Source organism: Cornus florida, unplaced genomic scaffold (assembly GCF_030987335.1).
Source record: "Cornus florida cultivar Cherokee Brave unplaced genomic scaffold, ASM3098733v1 CherokeeBrave_3.0.0_Hap2_Chr08, whole genome shotgun sequence".
In the NCBI taxonomy this organism is placed as follows: domain Eukaryota; kingdom Viridiplantae; phylum Streptophyta; class Magnoliopsida; order Cornales; family Cornaceae; genus Cornus; species Cornus florida.
The window spans coordinates 12921795-12933005 of NW_026775578.1; the positions used below are offsets into that span (position 1 = coordinate 12921795).

The following is an 11211-nucleotide window of genomic DNA, read 5'->3' on the forward strand; positions in this document are numbered from 1 at the left end:
CGGGCGTGGGCCTGGCCAACCAGCATCCGAAAATCCGGGGGAATCTCATTTATAAATGAATAAGTGTTGTCGTCAATTCGTTGTAGCGTCGAGCCGTTTTCTCTGATACCACTGATACGTTCCTTAGGACTGAACAAGAGTTTATAGTGAAAACAAAAGAGAGTGAGATAGAAAAATATTAAGTTTCCAAGCTACTTCGAGGGTAGCAACCTCTACAAGACTTTAAATCTAATTTTATTCTTACTTTATTTATTCATGTCAAACTCTTAAATACAAGAAGGATAGAGTTTGTTGCAAAACAAACTCCTATTATCTAAGAAACAAAAAGTTAACAGAAGACCAATTCTAAAGGAGATAAAAAGAGAGAAAACAGGGAAACTAATTCAGCTCGGAGACTAATTCAACTATAGCAAGGAAACTCTACTTCAGCTATCAACCCTATTATACACGTAACACATATATACCCCACTGGGCATTTTCGGAAGAATAAAAGGGTAAAATAGGTATTACATCACTAATTTATGACAGATGAGGTATTTTTGCATAATGTGACAGGATTATGGGTGTTTTTGACACACTTTTTTCAAATAGGGAGTAAAATGCTACACGGAGTATACTTTAGGGGTGTCTTCTGCACTTGTCCCTAGATTAAAACCATGCTAAGTTGATTATGTAACTCCATTATTTTTCATTAGTTTCCTCTTTCACATTATTTCATCTATTCATGCAGCATGCATGTTTTTCACTTATAAGTGTGAATATTGCCCGTTTTGCACATTGTCTATGCTCACGATTTTTAACTTTACACGTATCAACAACTTCTCTTCCACAATTTGGGATGTCATAAAATTAATGGCACTAGGATTCAAGGGCATGGTCCAATCGTTTCTACATGAGCCGACTTGCTAAAATCCACTAGGTAACCCTAATGCTCAAATTTCAATTCCATCCTATGCCATAAACTTCTTTCACGGAGTCAACAAATTTACAGTCCTCATCCACCAATTACATGGTCCGGAGCTAAACCTTCAAGTCTCATTTTCTGAAACATGCAATTCAAGTGCCTAGTCTTCTTGCCTATGACTATGAAGTCCAAACCGTATAATAATTGCATTGCGATAAAATGTGTCTCTTTGAGGCCATTGAACAAACAACCAATATGCTAAGTGTGTGTGTGTGTGTGTGTGTGTGTGTGTGTGAGAGAGAGATTTAATTAACAGACTAAGGCTCAGTTTGGTAGGGTGGAAATGGGAGGAAAGGGAAAGGAAGGTGATGAAGGGTGATTTAAAAAGTGTGTTTGGGTAAAATGGGTGGAAGGAAATGAAATGAAAGGGAAGGGTTTGGAGGGTTATGTATAGCTTTGTACAGTGATTTACTTATCCTCCCAAAAATGGGAAGAAATGGAAGGAAAGGGAAGGCAATGGCTGATGGAGGAGTTGTGATGCCAATTTTACCCTCAAAACAATATACATTCAAGTTACATACAAGTTAGCAGTTGTAGAGAGAATGAGAGACGGCACGCCGGCGGCTGAAGCTTGCGAACGGCGAACCCAAACTGGAATAACAGCAATAAAAACTGAAAGATATGGGTTTTGATTTTCTGAACAATCTGAAATGATATACCGAAGTTTTGAATTTTTTATTCTTGCAGACAGAAAGATAAACTGAAATATATGGGTTTAGGTTTTGAACTTCTGAATCTTGTAGTGCAGAGAGATAGAGATAGAGAGAGAGGGCAAGTTCAGAGGTTAGAACAATGATAGGGATGGAGGCGAGATTGGGGAGGCTAAAATGATTTGCCCTAAATTTTTCTTTTCTTTTCTTGTGGCCCCGCTGCTGATATATATATATATCAAATAGAGATGGAAACGAGATTGGGAAAGGCTGAAATGATTTGCCCTAATTTTTTTTTTTTTTTTTCTTTTCTTGTGCAGGTATAGGATACTATATATATATATTTATTTATTTATTAAAATATAAAAAGGTATAATAGTCAATTTATTAAAATAATTCCCTTTCATTTCTTTCATTCTATTTTCCCAAACATGATTATTTTCCTTCCCTTTCTTTTCCTTCATTAACTAACCAAACACGATAGGGGGTTAAAATTATCCTTCCCTTCCCTTTCCTTCATAATTAATGTTATCCTTCCCCTTCAAACCCACCCTACCAAACATACCCTAATAGACTATGGAGACTGGCATCTTCTGGGCTTTCCATTATTTACACATTGACAATTGGAAACCTGGGCTGTGGGTTACTTATAGATTGGCCCAATTTTACAGGACATTGGAATTAAAGGAGGCAAAAACCATATACTGTATTATGATCCTGGTGGATGTGAAATTTGGGCCAGGAAATGGTTGGGCTCTGCTGCCTATATGTAGTGTAAGGACCCAAATTCTTCTTTAGGCCTATATGTTGTGTTTTGAACTATGTCATGAAAGTTGATAAAAGTCTTTGTTCGTGTCTCAAGTAGTGGCCCATTTTCAGCCCAAATGGTTGAAGCTTGACAGTTCTCATTTCTTTCGAAACAAAAATCTAATATAAGTTTTACGTTTTGAACAACATTGTTCTCTATTTTCAAATTTTTAAAAACTATTTTCAGAAATATGAAGAAATCAAAATGGGCAAATCCATCGCTACAGCAATATTAAAAGTAAATAAATCTACATATTTTATCACACATGCATAAGAGGCTCTGATGGACAATAATGTGTACGTGTTAATTAAAAGAGTAATGATAATGAGTCTCAATTCGAATATTGTATCTTTATTCAATATAATATGCATGAGTCCATGTGTTAATGAATTTAAGTTAAAAATATGTGGAATTACATATATAACATATGTACGTAAAATATTCCATTTGTTCTTTGTTCTTTCCCTTGTCTCTCTCTAGTTCTACTTTGATCTTCTTCTATCTTTCACAAATTAAACCTTATCCACATAAGTTTTTCTATGATTTCTCACCATATACAAATTGCAAGGAATACAGAGATCTATGGAGGACCTTGTAGAGAATCACATTAACCTAATTATTGCCACTTCTCAAGGGGAAGATAGTTGTCTTATTTGTGCAAACTGTGTATGTTCATTATTGCAACTAGGGAGCATAAGATCATTTATAATTTTCGGTTTAGGCCTCAACTTGTGTCGAGCTGTTTCTGAGTGCAAATTATCAAACCTAGTTGCCTCGTGCAACTCCAGCATTCTAGTCAAGAATCTCATCAAGACTTGTTCACCATGTCATAACCACCAAACTTGAGCAATATATTCCATGCACCACTTAATTAACTTGCAAAAAATGAGCCAAATTTCTCATCATTATAAGGATAAACATGTAATAATTTGGAAAACCCAAATATTGGATTGAACCCAATAAATCTCAAGCTCAGTAAATTAATGAGCCATTAATTTTGTTCTTGGCGTACAAAATTGGAAGATCAGGTGTGTGTGTGTGCGTGCGCGCGAGGTTTAACAAGATTCCAATGATCATGAGGTCATGATGAACTTAATTTCTTGTCCTACCATCAATGATCAAACATGTGACATCATGTATGAGTAACAGCAACATTGCATGATGATCACTACCCATTGAAAGTATCTAAGATCAGATTAAACTTTAAAATACAAAGGAATTAATATATTAGGATATGTAGATATCAAATTAAACTGCAAGTCTGTATTGCTTAAGTTAATTTATTCACCACCCTTACAAAGATAGCACATTGTAAATGTCAGTGTCCTGTTAGATGGCTCATGTTAATCTCTTTTACTGGCATGAAACAAACCCTAGTGAGTTACTCTTTCACCTAATTTCCCTCACGAATGAGTGTGACAAGTGACCAACGTACGAAGACCTCAGCAAAAGTTAGGAGAATCAAACTAATGAGGATTTTGATTCCTTGGGTACTCGATCCATTTGAAAGGTATGTGGAATCTTGCCTAAATCAAACTTCCTAACAAGGAAGATGTCCTATTCCAATGGCCAACTCATAAGTGAAAACCGTACACACAGAGTGGGGGAGAGAGATGGTGCTTGTTCACTAATGAGTTGAAGAGATGATATGGGTAATGGTTGGTTATTGAGTTAGAAATTTGTTTTTGCAAAATCCACTTCCAAAGAACACATCTATATTTTCAGTTCACGAAAAATTATTAAAAAGGAAAAAATATAAATACAAGCTAACAAGACAAGATGATCAAAACAATAACATCAAACTTAAAGTTATATGATCTACAACTGTGGCCAAGACAGCCAAAACCAGCAACATTGAATATAATCCAGGCATCTAAATTCCACGAGTATGATGAGGCCTAATCGAAGACTCCAATCAGCTACTAGGCTTCTCAACCACCTGCAATTTTTTGCTTTGACAGATTAATAATAATCTTTTAATTAGTATGTACAAACACTAGAGAGTTAATATAAAAATTTTAATAAGCTAAAAAAATAAAAGTACAAATGAGAAAAGTAAGGTAAGGAAAATAAAAGTCAAATTGTTCATAAATTCAAAATATGATGGTGTGTACTGAAACATCTGAACATAAATGGTGTCCTATAGATAGGAAGTGTACTGTGCTTTAATTTCTGAAACCAAGCCAACAGAAAAGATTAGCTGTTATATACACAATCTGATACGTTAGGTGTGTTGCCATCTTCAAAATAGTACAATATTACTGTTCCATTGTCATAAATAGTCATCTCAGAATCCGTATGTGTGTGTGTGTGTGTGTATATATATCTACCATTAGCCCTATTTCCTATTTTCATGAACAACATCTCCCAGATCCATTGTTTTAAGCAACTCCTTTTAATCAAGTCTTAAAATATTTTCAGTTTACTAATTGTACACCAACTCTCTCTCTCCCTCTCACACACACAAACAAACAAACATACATACACAAGGTAACTGGCTCAGTCAAGAAGGATTAAACATGCTCCGAGAAAGCATTAATCTGAGATTAGATAAGCCAGCAGGGTTGAGTACCATAACAGCCTGAGGGAAGAAAATGAAAGCTTCAAAACATTATGAGGTAAACATGGCAACATTAATAAGGTGTATTTCCCTCAAGATTCAACTAGTTTGTCAAAACTATAATCTTTTATAGCTATATAGAAATAAATAAATAAATAAAGAGAGAAAAAGCCAGTATTCAATCCCAAAAGAGGACAAGGTCCAAGAACTTCTAGTAATTTAATTGTAGCTGCAAGAAAAAAGAAGCATTTAACCCACCTCATAAAAACCCTAATTAGGCTGGAAAAAAAGAGGAATTAAATTCCGAATCTCAACAAAGAGTGCAATATTTTCAGACGTTCTTTGTATTATTATTTTGTAATTTGAGGGTAAATTTATCAAGAATAAAATCTCACTTTGAGAGGAAAACAAATATTGGAATGATCAGTACATACAACAAAATACATGAAATAATTAAGAGGAGAACACATGTACATCCAAAAGATGATCATTAACAAGCAAAAACAGTACTAGGGCAAATCAAGGCATATAAAGGCTCATCCCCCAAAGTATAAAGAGGGATCTTGGAATCGTCAAATCTGGCCAAGACAAAAATAAAAATAAAAAAATTTGGTGTCACTCAAACTGCTAACAATCTGAAAACATTTTCCTTCCTCATAAGTTTTGACATAATAAAAGTAGAAAAAGCACAACACTTTAAATACCAAATTTGCTTGTACAAGTTAAAGAAAAGTAGTACTACTCCTAACACACAGAAAATTAAGTAAAAAAACCCATGAAAATGAACCCCAAACAAGAGACAAGAGGATCACCGCATACCTGATGTAGGATTTTGAAGGAAAACCCTAGATGGGTTGTATGGGTGTGGGTGTGTGTGTGTGTGTGTGTGTGTAAGCATATGAAAATTAGGGTTGATGTGAAATTAGGGTTTTGCCGTGCCACCAGCAACAGGTGAAGCTACCACATGATCTGATCATTCCTCAACAAAGGAGGGAAGTTAAGATCACGCTGGCAGCTTCAACAGATGGGGGTGCACGAAAAGAAAATAGGCACTCCTAAAATTGGGTAGTCTATTGAAGATCTAGAGAGAGATATATATATTGACCTAGCTTCTTGTTCTCTCTCAATCTTTTGTTAAAGCTAGAGTGAAGAGCTAGAGGGTGAATTAATGGGTATAAATAGAGGTTTGAAATGGTGGAATTAAAGGGGAATTATAATTTTTATTGGGCACAAGATAGAGAGAATAGGTGAATGAAAAAAAGTATTGTTGATCATATAATAAATAAGTAAATAAATAATAAAAAAGACAATTAAAGAAATATATTAAAGTGGTCCCAATTGATGCAATTTGAAAATTGTCACGCCATGCATATATTGCAGACAGGTTAGTGAGAGTTTCCATATATTGTAAGAGCATTTATTAACTTTAGGGTTGGGAGGGTGGGGGACCCTTTCATGCACCTATCTCTCTCTATATATCTCTCTCTCTCTCACACACACAGACACACACAAGGCATCAAACAGTAGTAGTATGTGGGGGGACCATTTTTGCATGGCTTCTTTAGTGTTGCATAAGGTTCACACAAAAAGAAGAAATGAGAAGAAAAAAAAAACATCTCAACCCAAACAAATTATATGATGTGTCACTCTTTAAGCATCTTTTATTTGTTGAGTGTATGTCCTTCCTTCCAAAATTGCCATTTGTTGGAAGCATGCTACTCCTAATGTCTCATTAAAGCCACAGTGTCTATATACACTAAATAGTATATGCATACTCATATAAATATATGGTAATTATGATATATATATATATATATATATATATATATATATACACATGCAAGAGTCGGTCTCAACTGAAGTATGAAAGAGATATATTATAGAGTATAATGAGAGGTTTTATTTAAAAATAAAATGATTAGATTTGCCTAAACTTTAGGGATTTTATTTGTTAATTTGGAGAGGCGAAAAGGAATAATCTTCTTTTGATCTAACAAACTTCCCTCTTGTGTGTATGTGCGTGTTAGTGGAGGTAATGATGTAATATATATATATAGAAACTGGACTATTAATTAAATCATGGGTGGATGATTTTTTATTTAATTAATTTAATTATAATTGGGTGGAAGGAGTAGGGCAAATCTCTCTATGGTTGTAGGGTTAGGGATTAGGCCAAAACCCTGCATGTTTATGGAATATAATCCCACACAATCCAGCCACGTACCTGGTTTTTAAAGAGCCTCAATATATTGATGTAATTGTAATATTCTTACATTAACATGTTAAAGTGAGAATAATACACGAGTGTGTGTGTGTATGGATTTTGAATCTTTAGCACAATCTATATATTCGGAATAGATCCATATATATATATATATATTTGGCACAAAATTTATCTATTAATTAGGGGGAGAAATATGGATGGAAATTGAGTAAAAATCAAGTGTACTGATAATAATTGCAAAATTTGCTGCCAAAAGCAAATACAATCTTCACTTTGAAGAAACTTTTGAAATTTAAAAAGTTGACTAACTTAATCATATTATGTCTGGTCTAGCCATCAAAAAGATTTATTTTGTTAATTATCAAAATTTTCTTCATTTTATTTTCTTTTTATTTTCTTGATTAAGTAAGGCCAAACTGATTGAGTTCTTTCAAGGGAATCAAGTGAATTCAAACCAACATTTGGTTGCTAAGTGTGGAATTTGCAATTGCCTGACTCAATCCTTATTAACAGATCGAACAGCTTCAATCTATGAATATTTTATTTTTAAAATTTTATTATTATTTTTTATTATTTATGGGTGATCATGATATATGTAATTTTCTCACTCTTTGTTTGAATGTGGAAGCGGTCCTCTTCTTACTTATAATTCCCTTATTTTGTCAATTTTAGGGTTCTGCCATTGGTCGATCTGATGAAAATAGTAACCCTTCTCATCTTTATTTATTTATTTATTGGTAAATAACCTTTAATAATAATATAATTAAAAAATTGAACCAATAACCCTTCTCATCTTCTGAGGAATGGGGTTACATTTATCATCACCTTGGATACTATCAGGCTCAATGGTTATTTTTTGTGCTTCTCTATTGAAGTGGTGGTTATTGTCACATTTGTTATTGATGTTGATATCTCTTCTATTTCTCGAAATGAAAAGTGAGAGTTCAAATTCGTGTAGGATAATGAATATTTGAATTTCTTGTAGAAAAGAAAACAAAAATAAATTGTAATGTGAAATTATACTTCTAAATTGCAATTATTTATTAATTGCATTAATGTTGTGATGTTTTATTATTTTCTAATTACCACAAAAACTAGATACCTTGTCACAAAAAATACCAAATACCATGTACTTCCGCCAAACTAATTGGCATTCGACTCGCATTCTGTAACATTTCTCATGAAGTGTTTTACCTTCCTATAAAATTCATTTTAGTACAAAAATTCCATTGAAATGAAGGATGTGATATATTATCTTTTTTTTTTTAGAACACGTGTATCGAATTAATAACATATATATTCAAGTTAGGAGTGCGGTTCAAAAACGAAATTTTAAGAACTTATTTTCCGAATCTACTATGCTTGGGAGATTTCTACATTGTGATGTATTAATTAATAAATAATTATGTCCACAATGATGATGGCTAGGAGGATATGATGCTGAATAATTCAAAGGTTGTTAAGTTCAATAGAATATTATGGTCCTTTATTGGGTTGACTTTATTATTCTCGCTCATAAAATTCAATTTCAGTTAATTTATTGTCGAAAAGTGCCAAATGAAAAAGAAAAAAAAAAAAAAAAAAAAAAATTTGAAACTATAATGATTGCTATTATTTAGTTAAAATCCGTATAATATGACAGCTAATCAATTGTTTGTCTGCAAATCCTCTTTAAAAAAAAGTGGTTGAAGATATGGATGGTTTTGGGAATAAAGATGAAGAATGGGTTTAATGATATTCTTAGCCGAATAAGTCTTTGGAAGAGCTTTCACCTACTAATTCACACATATACCATTTCCCGGCAACAGTTAATTGACACCAACGACACAAAAACATTGGCAATGGAAGTCCTGTTTGCATTGTTTCTTGATGTCTTAGGTTAACCTCAACTTCAATTCCAAGATAACCGCCAAATTTTGGGTGAGTATACAATGCACCGTGCTGTAAAATAGGGGGCGATTCAAATAAAAAATATACAATTTATTTGATTTGAATCGTCTCCTACTATACAAGTCAAGAGTGCAACTCACTGTATATTAAAAATATCTCAACGCTGGTGTGACAACTTAATTAAAATTCAAAATAATAATTTGTATATGATCTTATCGTCCATTATTATACAACGACACAATTCACTATATAACAAAAAATCCCAACTCTGGTGTGACAACTTAATTAAAATTCTATTCATAATTTGTATATGATCTAATCGTCCATTACTATACGACGACACAATTCACTATACAACAAAAAGTCCCAACTCTGATGTGACAACCTAATTAGACTCACGGTAAAAATAGTCTTAAAAAATCACAAAATAGGAATCTACACGTTGATTGGATCATCTAGAGGAAGTTGTCATGTCAAATCTAAACAATTCAAAAAAGAGATCCTCTCCATCTACCAAATAAAACCCCCTTAACGTGACCTTTGTAGGTATTAGCTAACAAGGGATTATTGGTGGAGAGACTTGGTTTGATCAAAAGATCTAATTTGGAACCCATAATTGGCGTTCAGGCCAACAAAATTGATAGGTGTAGTTGCTGTCAATCACATGCACTTACACATCCATCTTCATGTACCGTCACAATCGCCATACACACATTGTAATCTAATACGACATAAATCTTGTGGTCAACAGCTCAAATTCATCAAATAATAAAATCATGAAGACACAATTATCCATTGCATTGCAAGTTGTGCTTGGTGAAACAAACATATTCCAGCAGTACCAGTTCTAGGACTGCTTACTAAACTCTGTACCAAACAAGAGCTCCAATGAAAGTTAATTAACACAAGTGAAAAAAGGCTCAACAAATATATATATATATATGGAACAAAAAGAAAACACTAATAATAGAAACCCGAATTGACCCATACTCTAATGGGTGTGGGATTTACTAACCACATGAGAATAGTTTCAATTGGGCAGTTAAGCACTGTCCTGCCAGCCTGCTACGCATGAGAGAGAGAGAGAGAGAGAGAGTTGATTGTTCCCAATAACCCTACAAAGCCTAGCTCAAATGTGGTCCAAGTTTCAGATCCTCAGGCTCGCATGAAGTTGGGGGAGAAGGCTAGAATTAGTAGACTAGAATGGTCCCATTTCTCTTCTACACACACACTGCAACTGTGAAAACTCTCTCTCTTCTCTGTGTGTGTGTGTGTGTGTGTGTGTGTGTGTGTGTGTGTGTGTGTGTGCGTGTGAAAGGTAACAGAAGGCAGTAATGTAAAAGAATGCAGCTGCAAGCAACCCATTAATTAGTCTTCCTGTAAAAGGGTTGTCTCTCTCTCATGCCTTCCACACTTCCAGCTATACATACATGTATTTATATAGATCAAATGACAATGATGGTTTGGGATCTTATCTAAATTCAAATCTCAGTCAAGTCTGTTATTTGTGTTCTCAATGAAACTTTTCTTTTTATAGGGCACTAGAGGTTATTATCACTACTGGGGTTGATGGCACCACTTGAATCGAATCAATCATTCACAATTACATTGAGCCCTAATCACCCCATTCACCAATTTAACTCCAAAATACACTCCAATGACCACTCAGCAGAAACAGGATCAGTCTAACTGGGGTTGATGGCACCACTTGATTGGTGTAATTAAACATAAAATTAAGCCCAATCTCGCAACCCAAAGCTTGATCTGACATCCAGCCATCTGCATCAGGTACAGTCCAATGCTTGACAGAATTTATGTCCAACACAACCAACCCCTTCAATGATCAAATTCGGGGTGTTCCCCGCCATGGGCCTGGAATTCGCTAATTATCTGAGTTCCAAACTCAATGACCCACCTTTGTCCCGTAATTACCAACTTTTGACCGGCATCTTTAAACAACTCACCCCAACCTTGATTCATGGCCGGATTGGGGCAGTTTAATTTATTTTTTCCAACCCTAGTAAAAGACGCATGGGTCTTAGGCAAGGTGTTTCATGACCCGTTGCAGACTCCCAAGGACCCTAACATGAAACGCATGACAGGAATATTTAAAAA

General features: G+C 34.3%; 1 long non-coding RNA gene across 1 annotated transcript; it reads right to left on the minus strand.

Annotated features, from left to right (window-relative positions):
• Positions 1 to 4120: 4120 nt before the first annotated feature.
• LOC132269447 (uncharacterized) lies at positions 4121 to 6392 on the minus strand. The gene is made up of 2 exons (XR_009469499.1): positions 5802 to 6392; positions 4121 to 4361 (listed from the first exon to the last, which is right to left on the minus strand). It is a non-coding gene; the product is annotated as an uncharacterized LOC132269447 (long non-coding RNA).
• Positions 6393 to 11211: the final 4819 nt, after the last annotated feature.